The 22955-nt window shown below is 43.1% G+C and overlaps 1 long non-coding RNA gene across 1 annotated transcript in view; it reads right to left on the minus strand.

The window, feature by feature from the left end:
• The window catches only part of LOC118119254, a 78344-nt gene extending 56940 nt beyond the window's left edge, over nt 1-21404 (minus strand). Inside the window, exons 1-2 of the long non-coding RNA XR_004698062.2 lie at nt 21308-21404; nt 6492-6701 (exon numbers count right to left, since the gene is read on the minus strand). This is a non-coding gene — a long non-coding RNA (uncharacterized LOC118119254). The remainder of the gene's footprint in view (nt 1-6491; nt 6702-21307) is intronic.
• Nucleotides 21405-22955: the final 1551 nt, after the last annotated feature.

Below are 22955 nucleotides of genomic sequence, written 5' to 3' on the forward strand. Positions count from 1 at the left end.
TTATGTCCTGTCATATGTCATGTAACGTTACATTACCACATGTTGTTACGTTACAACATGATATATTTTGATTTAGTATGCTACGTTACGGTATGTCATGTCACGTGACCACATGTTTATGGTATGATGTGTTACATTACGTTACAACATGTTGTTCTGATATGTTACACGATGTTACATGTTGTTATGTTATGATATGTTACATTATGTTACATGTTGTTATAATATGTTCTGCTACAACATGTTCTTATGTTATAATGTTACATTATGCCACAACATGTTGTTATGACGTGTTATGTTATGTTACAACATGTTGATATGTTATAATATGTTACATTACATTACACCATGTTGTTACTATGTTATATGTTACATTACAACATATTGATATGTTATGATGTGTTACATTACGTTACATGTTGTTATATGTTCTGCTACAACATGTTGTTATGATATGTTATGTTACAACGTGTTGTTATGTCATGTCATGTTGGGTAACTACATGCTATGTCATTGCGATCTAAATCTAAATATGCTACGTTGCACTATGTTGCTTTATATTGACGTCAGTTCATGTCATTACTGACGTCCTCTTCCATGACAGCAGGAGTATTCCCACTCTGCCATCACTGTTAAATGTGGATACAGCGAATGTGAATTCTAGGATGACAGGGGGGACAGGTTGGGACCTGGAGCCCCTTAATCTGCCCTGTGGAAACCTTAATCCCATTACTGTGTGAGGGAGCAGGAGCCCCGGGACGCTGTAGCTCGCTGCCCACAGCCTGACGACAAGGCTCATTGTCGGCCTTTGAAGTGGGAGTTGACCTAAAGGGACCCTCGTCTGGCTTCCTGGAGGCGTGACGGCAATAGCAGTAGTCACAAACTGGCTGTTATCTCAGTGTAAGCATCGTAGCATTTCCAGAGGCAACTCTCATTGTATCTTACTAGAGCGATACAGGTTCTAACTGAACTCCTGAGATTCTAAGGCCAGTGTAAACTCAAGCAGCTAGAAAACAAACTGTGGTTCACTGCACACATGCATCCTATTATGCCACTTAGTCCACTTTTGAATTTTAAAATTGCGTTATTCTTGAGGCAGTTACAATCTGGCAGAGTAAAACATTTCCATATTTTCTGCTGAAAATCAAATTAATTCAAGAATGCTTTGAATCGAGTGGCATTATCGTCATACCACTGCAGCTCCCCCTAATTCCACAACACTAACCATTCAGTGGGAACAGGTCAAAGTATCTGTCAGTTTGTACATGAAGGTTTGCAGTTTGCAAGTTATTGTCACATTAAATGTTACCAGGTAGAGAGCAGTATTTTCCCATTAGAGGTGAGTTCAATCCTACCAAAATACTTGACTGTTTTTATAGGAAATAATAGTCATATCCTGGATTCAGCCCAGTTTATTGTCTGTTTCTGTTTCCACTTTTATTCACGCTGTAGCCATGCTGGCATTTGAACTTCCTGTCCCATGGTGCTGCTGAATGTGGGGCTGCTTTTTCTGTATTCTGTTTCACTTTGCTGCTCGATGGTTCAATTGAACACCTTAAATATTTCTTATTGGTCAGCAATGACTGGTTTTAATTACATTTCATGTAAATACAAAGCCGCAGATTGTTAATTTCTCTAGTCTTTAAGGCTCACTGGCCTGATTCTGAGTGTCACACTGAATGTGTGTTGGCATTCACCAGCCTGCCAGGCTGTACTACTGGGGAAGGTGCGTGTGTGCGTGTGTGTAGATGTGCGGTATGTGCGGCTACACGCCCGCCTTCTTATATATCATAAATGTGATTGTGTATCAGCCAACAAACCTGTTTATGTGAGATGTGGTGGCTGATCCTCCAAATGGGAAGGCAGTCTGTGTTGCGGGCAACAGGATTCAACATGTCTGTGTGTAGGTGTGTGTGTTTGTGAGTGTGACTGGAGACTTGTGCCAAGAGCTAGAGATACAGCAGCAGGTATCAACCTGTGATGGAGTTGAGGGAAGTGTGTGAGCAAATGTTAGGAACACTGTGACATGTATTGTTTTAGCCTTAGACTAGAGTTTAGTTTATTGAGTTTAGGGGTGTAGATGTGTGTGTGCTATATAAATATTTACCTTCACCAAGAAGGTTATGTTTTCATCTGTTTGATAAATTCGCAGGATTACGCAATAACTACTTGATGGATTACTATGTATTATATGTATTATATTGTACTATGCATGTTTTCCGCCTGGCCCTTCAAATATGAAGTCCGCAGATGCGTGACCACAGCAGGGGATCCCCGCTGGATTCACCACAAGTGAGAGGGGGGGTTGCTTCTAACACGCGACCGACAGAAAGACAAACAAATATCTCTCGGTGAAAAAGCAAAATATATCCGCAATTTATATCTGACCTGAAACTTGGTAGAATGATACATTACATTTTGGTTTGGATCAGGATCAGAGGGTGGATCCAAGAAGTTGATTTCACCTTCTTAAAACATTGCGAGATGGTGTTTCTCAACATTTTTGTTGACATGAGTGTAATTCATGGATCCAAATAAAAATCAATTTAAATATGTTTTTTCTGTCCATCATCTAACAGGAGACAAACAGTGAACTCTTGTTAAATACCCAGTTCCTCAACCTCTCCATGCGGCACCCACAATCCTTTGCAATCTCAGAAGGATGGTATTATAGTCTGCGTGCGCGTGTATGTGTGTGGCTGGAGTTAAAGAGCTGTGGCTGTGCCAAGCACTCAGACGAACGCTAACTTTAGCATAATGTGTACATGTGCTGCTCGTATATACAACCACAAATACACAGTCTGGTGCTTTTGTTTTGTTCCTGCCAGAGCCAAGCAGAGCTGAGGGTTCAGATGAGGAGATGCTGTATATATGTATATGTTTTTATGACAGGAATGCCTAAATTGCAGTGAGGCTGTAAGACAAGGTCATGTGCTTTGTTTACAAAGCATTTAAGGTTTTTGTTGTGGCCTCCTCTTTCCCCTCTACACTCTTGCATAATCAGAGTCAGCTAGTGCAAAAAATGGGTTTGTGTAAGTCCCGAAAAGGCTGCGAATGGGACGAGGAATATTGTTTTTACGGTAGGTTCTCCTACTTGCTTGAAGGGGTGTTTGAACGGACATTGTACAAAGCCAATGAGTTGCTTATATCTTGGTTGCAATCTTGAGGCTGACTTCAAATTTGGTTCCTTATGAGAAAGCACTAAAAAACCTCAGATGTGGGTTACAAACTTTCTCTTGGTCTGGTTCAATGTGTCAGTCTGAGCACTTGTGTCATGTGTGACGTTTGACACATTTGTAGGTTTGTAGGATGTTTGTATCATTGTAAAAGCGTCATGGCAAATTCTCGCACAATTTCCTCTTGTTTTTTGTTTTTATTCTCGTGGAGGAGGTGGATTGTCTCCACATTGAGTTCAGCATCTTACTAAGAGACACTGGGTGGATCTTAGTGTCTCGTTCTGTGTTCATTTTTGCACGGCTGTCTGTCCATGCGTCCTTTCTGAGACTTGTGCACGCTCACACGCAGCATGTGCTTGGTTCTAATTGTCTGTCCTGTCTGCCCACATTAGCAGCCTGTTTGTTCCACAGGCCTGATGTTTGTCCTGGGCCCCCGTAAGACCAAGCCCAGCCTAAGATGGGAGAACAGATATGGGAGGGGACAACAAGGGAGGATGGGTTGGTGAAAGTGTGTGTCTGTGTGTGTGTGTGTTGGGGCGGTCTTGCTATGGTGCCTGACCCCTAATGGGATCAGAGGGGAGCAGCGGCGTAAGGGGGTTAAGGCCAAGCTGAGGTGCTGCCAACTTTGGTTAACCACAAGTGGACTGGACTCCAATGGGACAGGTGCTCTCTCACGCCATCGCTCCCACTCTCCTGTTACCCCACTTTCTCTCTCTGCCCGCCCCCTCCATCTCAAACTCATTTCCCTCTCATTTTATTGTCCTTCTCTCTGTCTCCTTCCCCCTGACAAACACTCCGCCTGTCTCCTTGATGTGAGCAACAATGCTGAGAGGGGTAACAATTCTCCAAACTGAAGAGACATACCGTAACAGCAACACAAGCCCCTTTTCCCCTGGTCAAAACACCCACAGACATCTGGCTTTTGTCTGCAATGGGAATGCATTGAATCAGCTTTCACTCCCTGGTCAAATGATTCATGACTTATTGGCTCTGATCGTCAGTGATGGAAAACATCGAGGTAAGGCAGCGCCTCAGTTTTCAGTGCATTGGAGACGTCTAACATGATGCACCATTCTCTGCTAGCAATCATAAAAAGGAGTCGATTACCTTTTTTTAATGTGTTTACCCAAGTTTAAAAAACAGCATAGGCATATAAGGTAATATTGTAATTTTCTGAGGCTCAGGACCTGAATGTCTACTGTTTTTTTCAATTTTACATCACAATCTACACTCAAGCTGCTTTCAGACATGCAATGACTAATGCACTAAACTCCAGAGGATCTCCCGAGTTTAGTGCACGGAGGAGGAGGTGCATCTGTGAACGCAAATATCTGAGTGAAGGCTCTGGATTATCTGCGGACTTTCTGACGCTTCTAACACTCAAAAATGAAAAAAAATGAAAAAAACATCACGGATGAAAAAGCAGAGACAAACTTGTACAATACACTGACAGAGTTGTCAAGCGAGTTTGTGGTTATAAGAGCCGACGTTGGGGTCAATGTGCTGTAAACAAAAACACTCTGTGGAAATAATATTTGACATCCTGCTTCTGTGTGAATCAGAGAATGCAGAGAATCTCCCGCTGCTTTGTGCATGTGTGAAAGGCAAACTACGGAGAGAATCCAGACTCGGACCAGAGTCCCTCCACAGGTCATGTCAGAAAAAGGCATCAGACACAAAGTTGGTTTTCAGAAACATACAGGTTAACTTCAACTTTGAAAAACACCTTAAATCTGTCTCCTTATTCACAGAAAAAGAACTCAATATTTTCCATAGCTCCAACCACTGATCCATTGTTTTGTTTTCTCTCCTCTCATCTTAACTTCTGTAATGCTCGGTATTCTGCTTGAAGCCAAGAAGCTGTAGCATGGTTACGATTAGTTTTAATTTCAGTTTCACAATCACTAACTCCACAGTGTCACCCCTGTGTTGCCTTCACTACACTGGCCTCCTGTCAAATTTAGGATTGAATTCAGAATCCTTCTAATTACTTTAAAGGCGTTACACAATTTAGCCTCAGCATACATCAGTGAGTGGCTGATCCCACATTGGTCCATTAACTCCTCTTGCCACAATTTGTTCTTAGATTTTCACTTTGTCACCCTGGTTTTGCAAATTGCCACATGAGAAGAGTTTTCGTAGGAACTTACTGAAATATGTACTTCCCTCTACGTCAGTCCACTAAAAAAACGTCCATTTGTGCAGCACTTGAGACTTTATGACCTTTAATCTACAAAGAAATGAAATCCAATGTGCAGAGCAAACAATTCAGTCAGACAGTTTTCTATGCTGCTACAAGTATGAATGAAGAAGAGCACATGGGAGCAGATGGCTGTCAATCATCATTGCACTGAATGGCTATTGGCTTTCTTTTGAAGATTGAATTCTAGAGTAGATCTTCCCATGTCACAATGCAGAGTGATCTGGGGTGATTGTGCAAGAGGATTCCTGACATGCATCTATGTGTGTGTGTGCCTATGTGTTTCTTTCCTGGAGTCTGCTCGGGTGCTTGTCAGCACATGCACGCAGCTCATGTCTACGTCTGCGTGCGAATGCCTGCAGATACTTGTTGCACTTGGGTGTGTTAGCGCACAACATCGCAAACACCATCGGCCCGCTGCACGTCTTAAACTACGCTCGGGAGGGAGCGATTACGACAAGGGCAGCATCTCAACTCAGCGTGCTCGGGGCTGCAGCATTTCAGGTCGCGTCAACACTAGTAGAGAGAAGAAAAGCAGGGGGGGGTTAGGTCGAGCGTGTTTTTAGGCTGGAGAGGAAGCCACCGCGGTGAGTAAAACAGCGCTTATCTGTGTCCACGAGCGTGCTGCACAACTTGCTGAGAAACCACAGTGTACATAAGAGCGAGCAGACAGGTACACGGGCCGAGCGCGCTGAGATGGGAGGATACGATTAGCACACCAGCTGTCACATGCAGTCAGGCTTACATATGAACACAAAGACAAACAATACAGTATGCATGAAAGCACTCTGCACATCTCTCAAAGTACAGTCACACAACACCTTTCTGTCACTCCAAAGTCACCAAATGAGATGAGATAATGTGTGTGTCGAAAAGCATTTCTATAGCTTTTTTGTGCTTCTGTGTAAGATTACGCATGTATGTGTGCCATTTTGTGTGTAACCCCTTCCTGTTTTTGCGAAAAGGAAGCACTTCAAACACATTCACAGTCACCCTAACCCTAACCCGTGCGACTGCACAGTGTATGTCTTTACCGCCGGACGTCACTGCTTGTGTTTTTGTCTCCACAGTTGCGCTCCCATGTCACTGTGTTGTGTTGATGCCGTTACCCTCACTTCAGTCGAGCTGTGTGTCCAGTGCTGTCACGTCTTCTTCCTTAAAGTCTCTTCCATAAAGACGAGGAAGATGTCTCCCCTAGTAACGCTCCCGCAGAGAATTACCACCTGACTACACAGGTCCAATCTCCTCCGTCATCACCAGTCTGACACCTGACGATCCGTCACATCATGACACCATCATGGACTTTTTCTTTGCCTCAGCTTTGCCTGTAGAATTCAAATTTAAACAGAAAAACTACATGATGACTATTTAGTATGTGAACATAGGCCTAGGTGCTGTATTATTTAATATAGGCATCCAGACCATCATGGCCTGTGTTATAAACAGAGTCAATAAGCCATCTAGCAACTCATGATGAAGGGACAGTTGCACCATGGGAAATGTAAAATCCAATGTGTTTTTTAGAGCTTGTATAACATCTTTAATGTTTTGATGCATTAGTCAAAGCTCTCTGAGTAACTTGTGTGTGTTGCATAAATAACTTTTGCCTTTTCCTACGCAGACTGAGGAAACTTTCACTGAAAATGTCAAACACCAGGCAGAATTGTTGTCCATGGAAATATGGAGATTTTTTTTTAGCTGGCGCATGTCAATAGGCGCACTGTGCCTGAGTGCGAATCCCACCCACGTCACAACTCCGTGCTTTAGAGCATCTCATGTCTCATCTGTACAGACCATGAATTTAGTCATCCTGGCTTGACAGGGCTCAGTACAGACTGTCCTCACATTACTCTCATTCACAGCAATGTCCTACTCAAACGTCCAACCAGGGGCCACCATACACATGAGGTGTCCAATAGCAGGTGGTAATAGATCACCGCTGTTTTCTCCCGAGGGTCTAAGGGCAACTTAATGTGTGTTTGAGGTGGAGAAGCACGTATGTGTTTCTCATTCATCTGTCTGGCCTCTGTTTGTCCACACTCAGCCCGTAGCCTGGCTGATTGACAGCATGCATACGCACACCTAGACATACACAGTCATGCTGTGTGTTTGTATATATATACATGGGCAGACAAATTGATACACGCTCATGAAGAGACATGGTGGGAAACATTAAAAACATCTAGGACAGTTACAGATACACACGCGCACGCACACACACACGGTCACACACAGAGCCACCCTGATGCACTCGTTTGAAGTGATCCCTGGCCCACATTTACCAGTGCAGGTACAGGAAGCGTGTCTGCATTTGTAGCGTTTTTTACCACCCATGTGGTTTTGTATGTGTTGTATTATCAGCACTATCTCTGCTCACATGGGTCCATGTGTGTGTGTGTGTATTTGTGCGTGCTTGGGTGTTCATCATGTTCTTTTTTCATATCTCTTGTCAAGCACGCGGTACGTGCCTGTGTTCGAGTGCTTTGTTGAGAAGGTGCGCCCTTTGCACCACCACATCACTGGGACAATGGGGTTCGTTCACGTGTGCGTGCGTGTGTGATGTGGTTTTAAACCTTGCAGCATCGTAGAGGTTTCCAGTCATTCTGCACAGCAACCAGACTTACCTACAGATCAAGGAACTCTCTGTTCTGATGTTATGGTAATCTATCTTCATCTCTTTCGATTTCCCTTTCTTGATTTCTACTTCAAATAATAATCACCACAGTATTTGTTTAAGTTTCCTAAAGACACATGAGACTCAGAGGAACATGTGAGTCGAGTATGTATATACCATACATGCTCTAATCACATGTTCCTCTGAGTTTCATTGTGTCTCTGACTCGTGTTTTGGAATTACTATAATGTAAACATCTAACTAGAAAAAGCTTATAACAGAAGAACTATGAGCTCATAATGCAACACCTCATTTGAAAGGCCACAAGTGTAAATGGGCTTGTCTAATGTCTGGGTACAACATAACTGTATTTACATTAGTTTACACATTGCTAAGATACTTTATTCTGTTTTCATCTATTATAAGCCGTATTTGAATACCAATAACTAGGACTTGCTTCATGCCAGACGTATGGCATCTTCTACATCTTGTCAACCACACCTATATGAAATTTCACACTTCTAGACCTAACTTTATGAGAGCTAAGTTTTTAGTTGTGGTGTCCCTGGTGTCCCTGAACCTCTCCAAAACATTGTAGCCAAATTGCTTTCATTCACTACTTTGACATTTTGACTCTAAAAGCCTTTACCATCATTCAAAACACAATTTATCCCACACATTATTCACTTGTGGCTGGATGTGGTTTCAAAGTAGCCTAATTGAGATATTGACACGTGACAAGACACCGCAGAATGCTTGTTCAACTGAATTCTAAACAAAGAATTTTTAATTCAAATGTCGTTTGACGAGCCAATATTAAATACATGAGAACACAATTCACTGAATATGTTTGTTTTTTTCAAATGTCCAAAGTACACAGTAAAAATATATGACCTAGAAACTACACAGCCTCAGAGGTCAGTCCTGGACATCTGATCAGCGGCCATTCTTTCACAGTCCTTTCTCAGTGTGCCAGGCATAATAAAAGTCCCTCTGTGCCACAAAGCACAAAGGGCACATCACATGTCCTCAATGAGGACCTGACGAAACTCCTTCTGCATCCAGGCCTGCGCATCAGCCCACGGCCCCCACGCCAACCCTGCATACAGCAGGAAATGATACGTTTCTTTTTTGTTTCTTTGTTTACAGGTTGTGGATATTGTATGTTTTGTCAAATTATAACTTGTAAGAATATCATTCAGTATATTTTTACATACATTTTACGTTGGCATCATTTAAGATAATTTCCAGGCTTTTATAGTTTCCTATATCAAAATAATATTCTTATTGGATTTAAGATTCTGATGTGATATTTATAACCCAGGATTATTTTAGCTGATTCTTGTTGAGATCAACAGATTACATCTCTCAGTTTCTTCCGTCTCTCTCTGTCTCGTGTCTTGTGCACAGAGCAGAGCATCCTACACATCCGCCCCCACAGCTGCTGTGGAGAAACCAAAGTGGAGATCTTTTTAAAGAGGTTTCCTACGCTGATGCAAAGACGAGTTGTGGGGTGACATTGACTGGAGATCACGTGACACAGCTTCACTGTTTCTGTGCATATTTCACATAAACGCCCCATGTTGCAGTAAATGGAGGTGGTGACACGTGAGATAACCACTATTTAGAATATCTCCAACATGGTGAAAACATCCTGGACAGACGCACGCCTTTGCTTACAGTAAATTATTATTTGAAGTAGTCGGCTGACTCAGTCATTAATGGGAAATCATCTCAGGGTTAGGGTTATCAATAATGGGTGCTGTCTACTAGCATATGCTCCTTTAGTGCATGCAATTGTTTCCAGATGAGCTCTTTTACAATAATAGCACGACAGTCACTGCTGGAAAAAAGGTCTTTCCTTCAAACAACTTCAGACTGTTGTGTTGGTGTTTCCTATCACAGCCATACAGACTCATTTCATATGGTTTATTATGTGGAATGTTTCTGTACTGTTTGTTATTTAATTTCATAGAGCTCTTTATAAAAAAGTGAAGGGGCACACACAGACACACACATACACTGACACACAAACACAGTGACATCAGACACATCTGTAAACACACACTGGGTAAAAACAACATCATTTGTTCTTAGGGAACAGCAAAGATGAACATGTTTATTTGCAAATAGAGCGGGGAAATGAGATCTGATCACAAGTTGTCACAGGTGACTCATTCAGGACACATGTTAATGCCAAGTGTGCACACATTTACTCAGAACTGAGCACTTGTGATTTGATTCCTCAGGACTGATGTTGATTCCAGCTCTGAAGAGGCCCTTTTCCGACTCGTGTTTTACATTGAACAAAAGCACCATAAATGTTGCGTCGCAGACTTAGGCTGAATTGTAACAGAAGAGATGGAAAAAAATATTTCCTGTGGAAGTTATCAGCAGCAGAAATCACTTTAATCACACTTCATGTTTTCGCAGTTGGTTTCTCTCACCTTTTCACGTTTTCAGTTGTGAATGAGCTTATTCCAATGCGGCAAGTCATTCTGGCCGCAGTGAAGCACACACACTGATATGTACAGCACAGTTACATATGAAGATGAAACTTTCATCTCCTCACCCCCCCCCTTCTCGTTTCTTCATGAAACTATTCCCCCTCTTCCCACTGTCACCAGAAAAAAAGGCCCAGCATTTCACCCAGTGTGCGGGCATATTGATTTTTACACCCCCACCGCCGTCTTCCCAGTCCCACAATGGACCCCTGAGCAGAGTGGGGGCCCTTTATGAACTTGGTCATCTTCTTGTTTCTTTCCCCCCTTTTTACAGTCTCCTCAATGAATAGGATAGGTAGGGAAGAAAGAGCTAAGGAGGGAGGGGAGGAAAGAAAAAGTGACTCAACAAAAGAGGCGAGCAGGGGGTCCTGAGATAGAGGCTGGAGGAGGAGGAGGAGAGGGGGGTCTCGTCTCCTTCAACAAGGCTGTTTCTCCTCTCGCTGCCTTTGATGTGCAGCGGTCGACCAAGATTCTGTCAAGTGCACTGGTGTGGAAGTGTGTGTGTGTGTGCGTGTGTGTGCATGGGGTTGGGGGCGTGAAAAAGCAAACTTGATGGGCTTCGGAAGTGCGGATAAAAAGAGGCACAGCTGGACTGATGGGAATGATGAGAGCCTCCTCCTCTTCCCTGCAACATACACACATTACAACATTACACACACACACACACACACACACACACACACACACAGAGTGAAAGTTTCCTTTTTTGTGTCTCACCCACACACACACTCCAGAAGAAAGGCACACATACTTGCACACAGAGAAACACACTACTCCAGATACTCCCTCTTTCGCTTTCTCAAACACAAACACACACTCACACACACACACACACACACACACACACACACACACACACACACACACACACACACACAGTTCCCCGGTGTTTTTGTCAGTCACACTGGGCTTGTAAAAACCCCCTCTGTACGGGCTCCACCCCTCATTCTCCACTAATGGTCAGGTGCTTCTGTTCTTACCCACAGAAATCAATCAGCAGTCTGCTAGTTGTCTAGCTGCCTGAATGGTGTGTGCGGGTGCGTGTGCATCTTATTCTCCCTCTGACTGTGTAACTGTAGGTGAGTTATTGTGAAGCTGCTAACTCTAAGAAAAGAAAGTGCTGTCTGATCCAGTGCAGTTAGAAATGAGTCACCGTTGTTTTCACAGTTTCTCACTCGGTTCATTGTTCCTCCACCCGCTATCTCACTCATTTAGAACATTCGTCTCAGACGGCCGTGTGAGTCATTACCTTTAACCCACTGACTGATTGCTTTTAGCCAAATCTTTAATTGATTGATTTCTTCTCGGTAGAGATACAGAAACCAATGAAAGAAAGAAAAAAAGATTTCGATTTTTCCTGTATTCAAAGAAAAACATTTAGAGCCTCTGAGAAGAGCAGATTACTGAGAAGCAAGTTTGTTGACTTGTCCAATCTCAAGTAGAGATAAATCACTAACACAAGCAAATAAACCTGAGAATTCAAATTCAGAAGTCAAACTGAATGTTTTTTTTACTGCAAATCAGATCTTAAACACTAAAAGTTCTCTTGACATCTCCATCAGTGTTTTCTACCTGTATGGTGCCTCTTTTTCCTCCTGAAGACACCCACCCAAAGTCTGGAAGCTTAGACACTGGTTCCACTTCAGCTTTTTTGTTGAGATGAGAATCAAATCGTTGATGTTCTGAATTATCTAATGACAGCTTTGGTTACAAATGAATGTATAATTCTTCCATATGAATTATTCAGACTGAGAAACATTAGATTTCAGGTCTAAAATGACTTGGTCAGATGGGTGTTGTTGGCCTGGTGTCCAGCCTGGCACATGGTCACTGCCAGGTGCCCGCTGCTCGGGGCCAGACAGCACTCTTAAGTCCCGCCACCTTTCACTCACTTTAATAGGTGGCAGTGTGAATGCCCGATGGCACCAACACCGGCCTTTGGTGGGCAGCAGGCCTGGACGAACAGACCCTCTTATAAAACCAAGTGAAAAGATAGAGAGAGTTATAAAATGAAAGGCTGACACCGTAAAGCACTGCTTCAACAAGAACACAGAGGGAAGGCAGAGAATCAGCAAAACAACTTAGCGCACACACACACACACACACACACACAGACAAACACACCCACACACTCATCAGCTTGCCAGCCCCCGACATTTACATTAGAAGAGGAGGGACGCAGTGGGCCTGTGGAGGAATAGAGGGGTAGGGAGGAGAGGTCGGACACGCTATTGGAGGTTGTAAACACTGTAAGACAGTATCTCCATGGAAGCCCGCGCACTGCTCTAAGGCATCTCACCCGCCCCTCCATCCAGCTGCCATCCCCCCCCCAACACTCAAGCCTTTCCAAAGCCAAGTACCCTGACCACCGGGCCCCAAATCGGCCCCTCGCCTCGCCTGCCAGCCTGGCTGTCCAGCACAGCAGATGTGCACAGAGGAGTGGCCTTGGATGACTGGATCCCCTGGGCTTTACAGAGGGCAAGGGAGGAGGAAAGATGATGCGAGTGGCCTTGACAGGGCTTGTGTGACCAAGGTCCTGTGTTTGCAGGGATATTATATTTACTGCAGGTGCCAGAGTGCGGGTTCAAACATGTACACGTTTCTATGTGAGCGTTTGAGGAAGAGGTTTCATGTGGCATTAGTTCTTCGTGAGCTTTTTTTGAGCCTTTAAATGAGGCTCGCTCTAAAATCGCTTCCATAACTAACAGCAAATGTCACATGCTTTTTTTTCTAGCAGTGATATTTGTGTGTACAGGTGATAAAAAATGGTTGTGTTGTTGTCCTTAAATCCTTTTTTATTTATTTTTTTATATTAGCAGTTGATCAAAATGATGATCAAATGGTATTCTCACCCTACTCTATCCCCTCATCTGCACTTTTTCTGTGAACAAGGTGAGTTGCCCCTCTCCTTCACTGCGATCATCAGCCTTGTTCTCAGATAAAGCTAAAACACATCAATTTATCAACGATCATGTTTTTTGAGAGCTAACTCAGTCTCAAAATTGAAAACAAGACAAGATAGACTATTTGTTATTTGCTTTGATTTATGTTCACCTATATTAACTTGCACTATGTTTTGTTTGTTCAGATAGTGTAGTGTCTGTCTCTGTGAGTATGTTTTAAATGTCTGTTGAATATAAATGTGAATGTAAATTGCCATCTGTTCTACTGGACAGCTAGGCTGGCAGAGCTTCACAAAGTTCCTATATGTGGATTACATGCCAGCTTAGATGTTAAACACCCAGTATCTGTGTGAGTGTGTGTGTGTGTGTGTGTGTGTGTGTGTGTGTGTGTGTGCGCGTGCATGTCTATCTGTTGTTATGAGGGCCAATTTTGGTTCAATACCATCATTGTGTACACATTTTGACGTTGTTAGGACATTATGGCTAGTCCACACGAATTAAATTGGCTTATTGAGGGTTAAGACTTGGTTTTAGGGTTAGGGTTAGAATTAGGTTTAGATCAAGGTTAGGGTTAGGCATTTAGTTATGATAGTTAAGGTTAGGGTGAGGGGCTAGGGAATGCATTATGTCAATGAGGGTCCTCACAACTATAGAGAGACGCGCATGTGTGTGTGTGTCAGAGGCAATACAGCCAGCTATATAGCCCTTGAACTGCACCCTGCTCCTCTGTAAAGGAAGGATGTGAGGATGGAGAGGATAAAAACAGGTGGGTTTAAATGGCATTCTGGCTTGAATGAGTCTCCTTTGAGCTCTTTGGTCCCATTATAGTGCAGCTATTGTGTGACTCTCTGAAGCCAAGTCACTACATGGAAGTTGCTTTAGACGGACAGGAAGACGCCACACTGACAGACAGACATTTACTGACAGGGTGGCAGGCATCCTCACTAGATTTTCAAAGTTCAAATCAAAGCTTTGAGTTTAAGTGACAACTTCTTCCACATTAATGGTATGAACTGTGGGATTTGGTATTATCTTGTATCTCTTGTCTTCTATCTGTGTTTATCTCACGGGGTGGATAGGGACATTGGATGTGGTAGGTGGAAGATGGATGTACCCCTGTTAAAAAGATTCTCATTCTGCAGCGCAGTATAAAGGCCTTTCATTGGGAGCTCTCTTCGTTAGCCCTCTCACCTCCTGTATTCGCCACTTCATTCCCGTAGAGAGAGAGCGGGAAGCAGTTGAAAGATACACATGAGGAGGGAGCAGTAGGGAAGTAAAAAGGGTAGTCTAGGAAAAAACAGGCCTCCAGGGCTTTTTTTTGGACAAAAGCCGGAGTCAGAGAGCGAGGGAGGGAGACTGAATGCTCAGAGAGAGAGAGAGGGGAGAGAGCAAGAAAAAGACGAAAAAGGGAGAGAGGGTTTACAGAGCTGGAGTGGGCAGCGGCTGCCAGGCGCTGAAGAATTCATGGTCGATTTGTCCTTGTTCGTGGCCGGTTTGCAATAAAAAGGAGCTGAAGGGGAGAAGGGGCTGGACTGGGCTGGGGGCAAGCAACAGATTGCAGATGCCTCTATTGGAGAGGGCTCCTTGTGAAAAAGTAGGTCCCCCTCTCTGAGTCCCGAGCCACCCTTTAGAGAAAAGAGCCCTTCTCTACTGTAAAGGAGCGCCCGGGACATTGTGGGGCTTGTCAATGGCTCTCGGCTGGGGCAACGGGAGAATACAAGGAGGCCCAGTGTTCAGCGCCGCAGCTCCTTCTATAGAGGCCAGAACCATAATGGGGGCCCCAGGGGCTCTACAGGGAGTGTAGAGGGCCCAGTTTCAATGGAGACCAAGTCTTTTTAACTGGTACATTGTGCGACTCTCTCACCCTCTGTCCTAAAGATGGGAGAGAGGGAAATTCCTATGCAGATCAAAAAGAATGTCTTCATTTCCAAATGAACGAGGGATGGATGAAGTTTGGAGGGACACAGTTTGAGACATTGAGGGGGTATTGTTAGTGTAGAGAGGCAGGGGGTTAGGTAGGTGTGTGTATGAGGGTATGCACGACTGCTTCTCTGTGTGTGTGTGTATGTTGATACCGCAGACAGTGGTAAGCAACTGCTCCATCTCAGGTGAGATTAGAGCCAATCACGGCCTGTTAAAGCACGTGTCAATCAACACAGTGGCCCACTGCACCCAGGGCAGCCTCCAGCTGTTTTCCAGTGTGTGTGTGTACAGTCTGTGTGCTGATTCTGTGTGACTGTGTTAGGTAAGGTCAGTCATAAGTTGTTATGACTCTGTTTTCCCATGAAATCATTATTAAGAAGTATATTTCACCTATGCATAATATCTCAACACGACATAATCACTTATGGCATCACGGCACTCGCTAACACAGAAAGCTGGCACCAGTCGTTGGCTACCCGCAACTTTGAAAAGACAAACTTTACACAGTCGCCATGACCGCTGCAGAATTCTGCAGAAATTGTAGCTGAAAAACCACGAGTCATCCAGTGAAGCGGCTGTAGGATTTCCCCTAGCCTCACCCAGTGGTCTGAATCCACAGTGGGAGCTCAGGCCTTTTTATATCCCTGTTTGTCAAACTCAAAAAGTGCCATATGTAACCTTGAATGATAATCCTGTTTATACAGTTTGTAGTTTTGACCATGATTTCATATTGGATGTGATAACATTGCACTCATCGAAGCAATTTGCTGAAAAACGCCAAATCACTACAGATTGTGATGGGGCAAGAAACAAGAGCAGTCTGGTGATACATACACAAGTCAACAGTTTAGGCAGATGATCTAAATCACATATAATAGAATGAAAAAGCGGTGCCATGCACGTAAAGGATGCAGACAAAGATGTCGAGAGAGCTTTTGGTGATAAGGGCCGACGCTGGTGTTGATTCGCTGAAAGGTAAAAAACAAGTGATCTCTGCAGTGGAATTAATACATTATGTCCTGCGATCGTGCTGCACCCCTCACCTGAACCCTCCAGGGATTTCTGTGTTGTTGTGAATGCGTCTGAGTAGAGAAAGTCCTGCTGCGTTGTTCACGTGTGAAACGCAGAAAGTCCGTACTTATTTCTGCGGTAAAGCAATGGATGAGGGACCACATTGGATCCACACAGCTACAGTTACACTCTGTTGTTTGGCCACACCTGAAGGTGAAGGTGTTTGTATTTGATCCAAACTGGATGAAAAGCCTGCCAGCAGAGCCAAGGGGTGAGGCATGTTGACCTTTCAATAATGAGGATGCCACACCTACTACAGTTAGACCAATCTTTCCTCGAAGGCATTCATGGCACCGCACTTGTACGCACGATAAAAGAAAGAGGCTGATTGTCTGTTGTTGGAGGATGTGTACTCGACCTCTGGAAGGTGTGGGAGGTTCCATGCACTGTCTTAAAGACTTAATTGTCTCTCTCTTTTCACTGTGTATGTATGTGTGTGTATGCTCCTAGAGCTCAGCAATTATACTCACAAGTTCAATGTTATCATAACCACTAGAAACAATGGCCACTCCTAAAAAGATCCTAGTAATAATACATGGGAATATTCTGAAAAAAACTGCAGTTTTGCTGTGACAGTGACCTCTTTGCACTGAAATCTCTTGACACACATCTGAACTATTGAAGTTATGTGAAATGTTGAGAAAATAAACTGAACTCAAACTAAATCCATAGTTAAACAGTCAACATCCATGAACCGCTGGACAGGAACTAGTGCTTCCTGGAGAATTCCCTCATCCTACCAGCTGTCTGCAGTGTGTGTGTGTGTGTGTGTGTGTGTGTGTGTGTGTGTGTGTGTGTGTGTGTGTGTGTGTGTGTGTGTGTCTGCTCTGTCTATGCATGCGGCAGAGATACACGGAGATGAGAGAGCGTGACACCTCTGACTGCCGGGTTCCTCCAATTGTTAGGCAGGAAGCCGGCTCCAGCTCCAGATAAAAGAAAATGAGAGGGAAATTACCGAAGAAAGAAAGAGAGAGAGGGAGGGCAGAGAGTACAGGGAGATGCTCACTCACCCCGAGCAGAAAGTAGTGCAAAGGTGAGGGTCATAGAAAAAACATAGAGCCCATGAACCGCATCAGGAAAAACAACAGCACGGTTAGTCAAGCCACAATGACGCATAATCTCATGACATCTGTTCATGATAGAGTTCCTCATAGGTTCAATTTATTGTCCCCTTAAAGGGATAGTTCACCCAAAAGAGTAATTCACTCATTATCTACTCACTACTATGCCGATGAAGGGGTGGGTGAAGTGTTTGATTCCACAAAACACTTTTAGAGTTTAAGGGGTAAACTTTGTTGCAGCTAAATCTAATACAATTGACAATTAACATAATTGAAGTAAATGGCATGATCAACCCCCCCACTCGCTCCCAGCGAATCCCTGCTTTGTTCACATATTGGATTCTCCTGGAATTCTACGGACTTTACACTAGGAGGCCAGACGGAGTAAGTCGTCTCACTCTGACATTTGCATTCACACATGCACCTCCTCTGGAGAAAATACGGAGGAACTGTGGAGTTCAGTGTATGTCTGAAAAGAGTTCTTTCAGAAATCTTTTGTTCTTTTTTTATGTCTCTCTCCGTGTGCAAGTGTTCCTGAACCTTCATTAAATATCCTCACACGCATATAGAAATTAAGTAAACCTGTCATAGACTGACTTTTGAGTTATGCCTTTGCTTCGGAGTTAAACCTACATTTAAAATTTGAAAAAACCTAACCAAATAAATGACATTTGGGGTTGGGATTTAACATGCAGTCACTAAACACAGCTTGTGACATTTATAGTTCCAAAATATGGCTGAGCAATTGTTTTGAAATGAATCTTAATGGGGGGATTTAACCATTACGTCATGTCTTCTGCGTAACCAAAAAAACAGACAGTCGAAACGGAAAACAATTACGAGCATTTACACCCGGCCCCTAAAGAGTATTGTTTCAGATGTAGATACTTCACATACGTTCACCTTCAAGAAATCACACCCACACAGTGGAATCTCCCATGTAACCTTTATTAACAGTGGTTTTTCGATTACCAGTCTTTCTCATGAAAACCTGTGTGGGTGCTTGACTCAAATTTACCTTGGCATTTTGTCCAACTTGTAAATGTGCATCTTTTCACAATCTGGTCCACTTTTAGAAGCAGTGCAGCCTGGGAGGATTGAACCACGATTTCAACTTTCATGGAAACTAAACCAACCCAACCTATTTGCTTTCTTTCCAAGCGTCAGTTGAGAATCCAGGAAAGGCTTTGCCTTTAGCTTAGCATAAAGATTGGAAACGGCTAGCATGGCTTTCTTCCTTTTTATGCTAAGTTTAGCTCAGGCCTACTGCGGATATCTTTTTGAGTGTATATTTTCCTCTCTGTTTGTAAAAAACTCAGTCCATGCAACCTTTGAATTACTAAATATAATCTCTGTCCTGACGAGAACACAAAACAACTGCAAATGCTCAAACAAGCATGCTGGGCCAGTAGGTGGCGATAAAGTCTGTGGTCAACGATCCATCGAATACAGAGAAGAATTCTGTGGTCAAATTAATATTGGGGCAGACACCTGTGACTGTCAATGTGGTGCAGTGATGCTAAATTTAGCTGCAAACTTGTAATTAGACCTAGCAGAAGCATATTGCATATTGTTAGCATGTTGCTAACCAAGTGTAGAGAAACCAGTGCTGTTGTTGTTGTTTCTGGAGCATGATCATCACACAAAGCAACAGTGGGCATCTGCAAAGTAAAATGTGACGTCCTCATTTCCCTATCACTCTGTTTTACATGTACACACGGACACACAGATCTGGACGAGAGGCCCATATTTCCCATTATATCTGCATTATTGTGGAATGGGCTTCAAAGGCTGCAGACTGTAGCTGCATATCAAGTCAGAAATGAGAGTGGTATCTGTGTTTTTATTCATCCATAACACAGAGCATATTTCCCAAAATGTCAAACTGTTCCTCTGATGAGATTTTGAGTAATAATAATTGATATTCTCAACGTACAGAGTTGACAGGAAGCTGATTTAGCTTTAATGTTGTTAGCAGCTGATCCACTGTTGCTGGAGCGGCTGCCTCGTGTTTTCTTTTTACATTGACAATCAAACAGAACATCATAAGAACATGTTATTCAATAACACGTACACACACCGTGACACATGCACACACATACATGAGCATGTACATGATGTAATCACATGCTAAAGAGCTGTATACACAACATCCACACACAGAAACAGACACACACACACATTCAACAGGTCATCCAGACGTGTTTACCACACTCCCATCGCCGTGGTTACCCACCGATGAGGACACATTGTCACGGTGACGGTTTAAGGGGATGAACCAGGATTGCCGCTCCGATCATGCTTCTTTTATTATCAGGCCTGAGTGTATTTTCATCTACCCTGCCTTAAGTAGTGGGGGTGTTTGTTAGTAACTCGTCATGTTTACATGTCTGTTTGTCATGTTGTCAGGGTTGGACCAATCATTCCAATTGTTGATATTGGGAGCTGATACTTCTCTCTAATAATATACCTCTACTGTGTAATTGTCATCCACTTAAAACATGATTTTTTTGTTGTTAATTCTGTGTGTGTGTGTGTGTGTGTGTGTGTGTGTGTGTGTGTGTGTGTGTGTGTGTGTGTGTGTGTGTGTGTGTGTGTGTTGCTGGGCGTGGCTTCCAGATACCAGCTCTCTTCCACACCTGAGACTCATCTGACCAACTGCACACATTCAGCTGTATTTAAACTCTGTGTCCTGCCTCCGGGTTTCGTCGACCAGTCACAGAGTGTGGTAAACGTTATAGCCGTACTGCCTGGTCATGGAACCCGATACCAGTCTGTCCACTCTAGCATCCAGTTTAGAATACCAGTTAACCCAGTTTAAGAACAATTTTAACATTCATCTCCTAAAACCTTGTCTGTCTCTGAATGCTGGTATCCGCCTTCTAAAACCCAAATCAGACGGTGCCTTACTCATCAAATAAACTATTAAAGTATATTGTAGTTGGTGATATTCTTTGTTTTTCTTATCGTCAACAAATCCCCCGAAAAGACAAAACCAACAACGATTGATCCCACTAATAAATAGGTCCATTGTGTGTGTGTGTGTGTGTGTGTGTGTGTGTGTGTGTGTGTGTGTGTGTGTGTGTGTGTGTGTGTGTGTGTGTGTGTGTGTGTGTGTGTCCTGATATATATTGTGCCTCGGTGTGCGAAAGCTATTAAAAACCCATCACTGAGCCACACTGTTGCTGTTGGAAATACTCACTGGAGCTGCAAATATATATTACTCCGCTGCTGAAAATAGTCCTCAACAATCCACTATTAACTCCAGTTTGATTAATTGTTTGCTCAAAACTCCAGTGCCCAGCTCTTTTAGAAAATTACTTAAGTATTGAATGATTTACCAATGTTCTGTCGGTCTTTATCTTATTGTGGGATTCATTGACTGTAAGAAAAACTATACTTTTTAACTGACTAGCTCCATATATGAAAGTCTGACCTACACACAGGAGGAAAACCCTGGCCATCTCTGGGTCACAAATAAATGCCACACACCACTAAGTCACAAGGATTTACTGAATTTGCAACAAATCACAAATGAGTCATGTCTCAAACAAAAGTCGAGGCAGAACAAAGGAAAGTCTATCCGTAGCCTCGAAACTGGTTTTCACATAAGACTTGAGCACCGCAGTCACCTGTTTCACCACTGGCAGCCATCTATTATCTATGTATCGCCCTGATCCTCACACATGACAGGAACAGATTCCTTTGTTTGGGCATGTAAGAGTGTGTGTACAGTATCTGAGTGAGTGAGTGTGTGTGTGTGTGTGTGTGTGTGTGTGTGTGTGTGTGTGTGTGTGTGTGTGTGTGTGTGTGTGTGTGTGTAGGTGTGTGTGTATGTGTGTGTGTGTGTGTTACCTGCAGGGAAGCGTCTCAGTATGTGGGTCGTGTCCATCAGCCCCTAATCCTCTGTGATGCCGACCTGTTTGAACAGCCAGCAGGTTCTCACCAGCACAGTTACGTAAGAGCTGAATGGAGGCCAAGCAAAGACAAACACAGAGAGAGACAGATGGCTTGAGAGCGAGACAGATAGAGGGAGATTGGTTTGCACTTGTCATAGTTCATTTACCTGAGTTTTACAATTAGACAGGATTTTCTGGGCACGTCGGGTTTTTGTTAAGTGTTGGAGAAGAGGGTGTGTGCATGAATGTGTGTTTGTGTGCGGTGAAGGGCAGGTGTTTGACTAAACAAAGTTGGGCAGCTGGAGATTCCCCCATGCTGTTCCAAGACTAACATTAGATGCACACTGCAGGTTAATCGGACGCCACATCTCAGTAAGTAGATGGAAAATAACCAGTGCAGCACCTACTGACTGCGCTTAACTCCTTCTTTGCCATCGATTAGAGTTTATCATATGTGCTGACGGCTAACGTCAGGATGTACATCTGGAATTCAAACGTCGTATCTAGCTTTAAAACTAATCCTTCACTGTGATCATCATGTGCTGAGTGTGATCAAAACATTGCCTCACATAAATTCACCCTCACTGCCTTCCTTAGCAAAACAATGTGCGACTGACACATCTCTGGGAAACAAGTCCTTATTGGGTGATTCTGCAGCACATTCATTTCCAGTGCCAATGATCAATGGCATCATAGTACTGTAATGTCCTTAAGTACATGTTTCATGTATCTGTACTTAACTTAAGTAGATTTATTTTCAGGTCCTTTTCACTTTTACTCCACTATATATATATATATACACACAAATATCTGTGCTTTCTACTCCACTACATTTTTACTGCAGCAGCAGCAATGAAATGGATTTTGAAGAAGCCACCACCAAGAGCATAATCATGTAGTAGACTGTTGTACTAGGGGATACGCTACACAAGTACTAATACTTTAGGAAGATTCAAAAGCAAGTATTTACTTTTACATTTTTGTCTATTTATATGCACTGGGTACTTCCTCCACCGCTGCCTGCATGAAGACAGAAAGTAAGGGAATGGGGGTAGGGTTACAGACAAGCACAACTGACTCTAATGTCAGAGGTCGACGTAAATCATACTCAAGTGTGTTTATTTGTTTTAAGCTTTAAAGTATTGTATTTGTGGCTATCTTAAAATTAGAATTTAAGCAAGGCAAAACATCAAAATAAAGGTCCATTTATATAATAGAAAAGTTTAAGGCGGCTTTTATTAAAAAAAACACTGGTATCAGCTTCCAGTAAATTCAGATTGGACAGTGTCCCTTAGGTAACAAAATGAAGCACTGCCACTCTTCACTGTTCTGCAACACTAAATTTAGGCAAAACAAAGATTAATGCTAATGTGCTTACATGCTAACATGCTCACGATATCAATGTTTTGATGTTGTTTAGCGGGTATAATATTAACTAGCCTCTGTTGACCATTTTGGTTTGGTGTTAGCAAGTGTAGCTGAAGCTGATGGGAACTGAAACTTAATCATAAGTATTGAGCAAAGTAAAATTGTCTAATTTGGGTGATAGCGCTACACAAGGGTTTTTTTATGATACAGGCAAATTAATGTGTGCACCATATTAT

Source organism: Hippoglossus stenolepis, chromosome 12 (assembly GCF_022539355.2).
Source record: "Hippoglossus stenolepis isolate QCI-W04-F060 chromosome 12, HSTE1.2, whole genome shotgun sequence".
Classification (NCBI taxonomy): Eukaryota; Metazoa; Chordata; class Actinopteri; order Pleuronectiformes; family Pleuronectidae; genus Hippoglossus; species Hippoglossus stenolepis.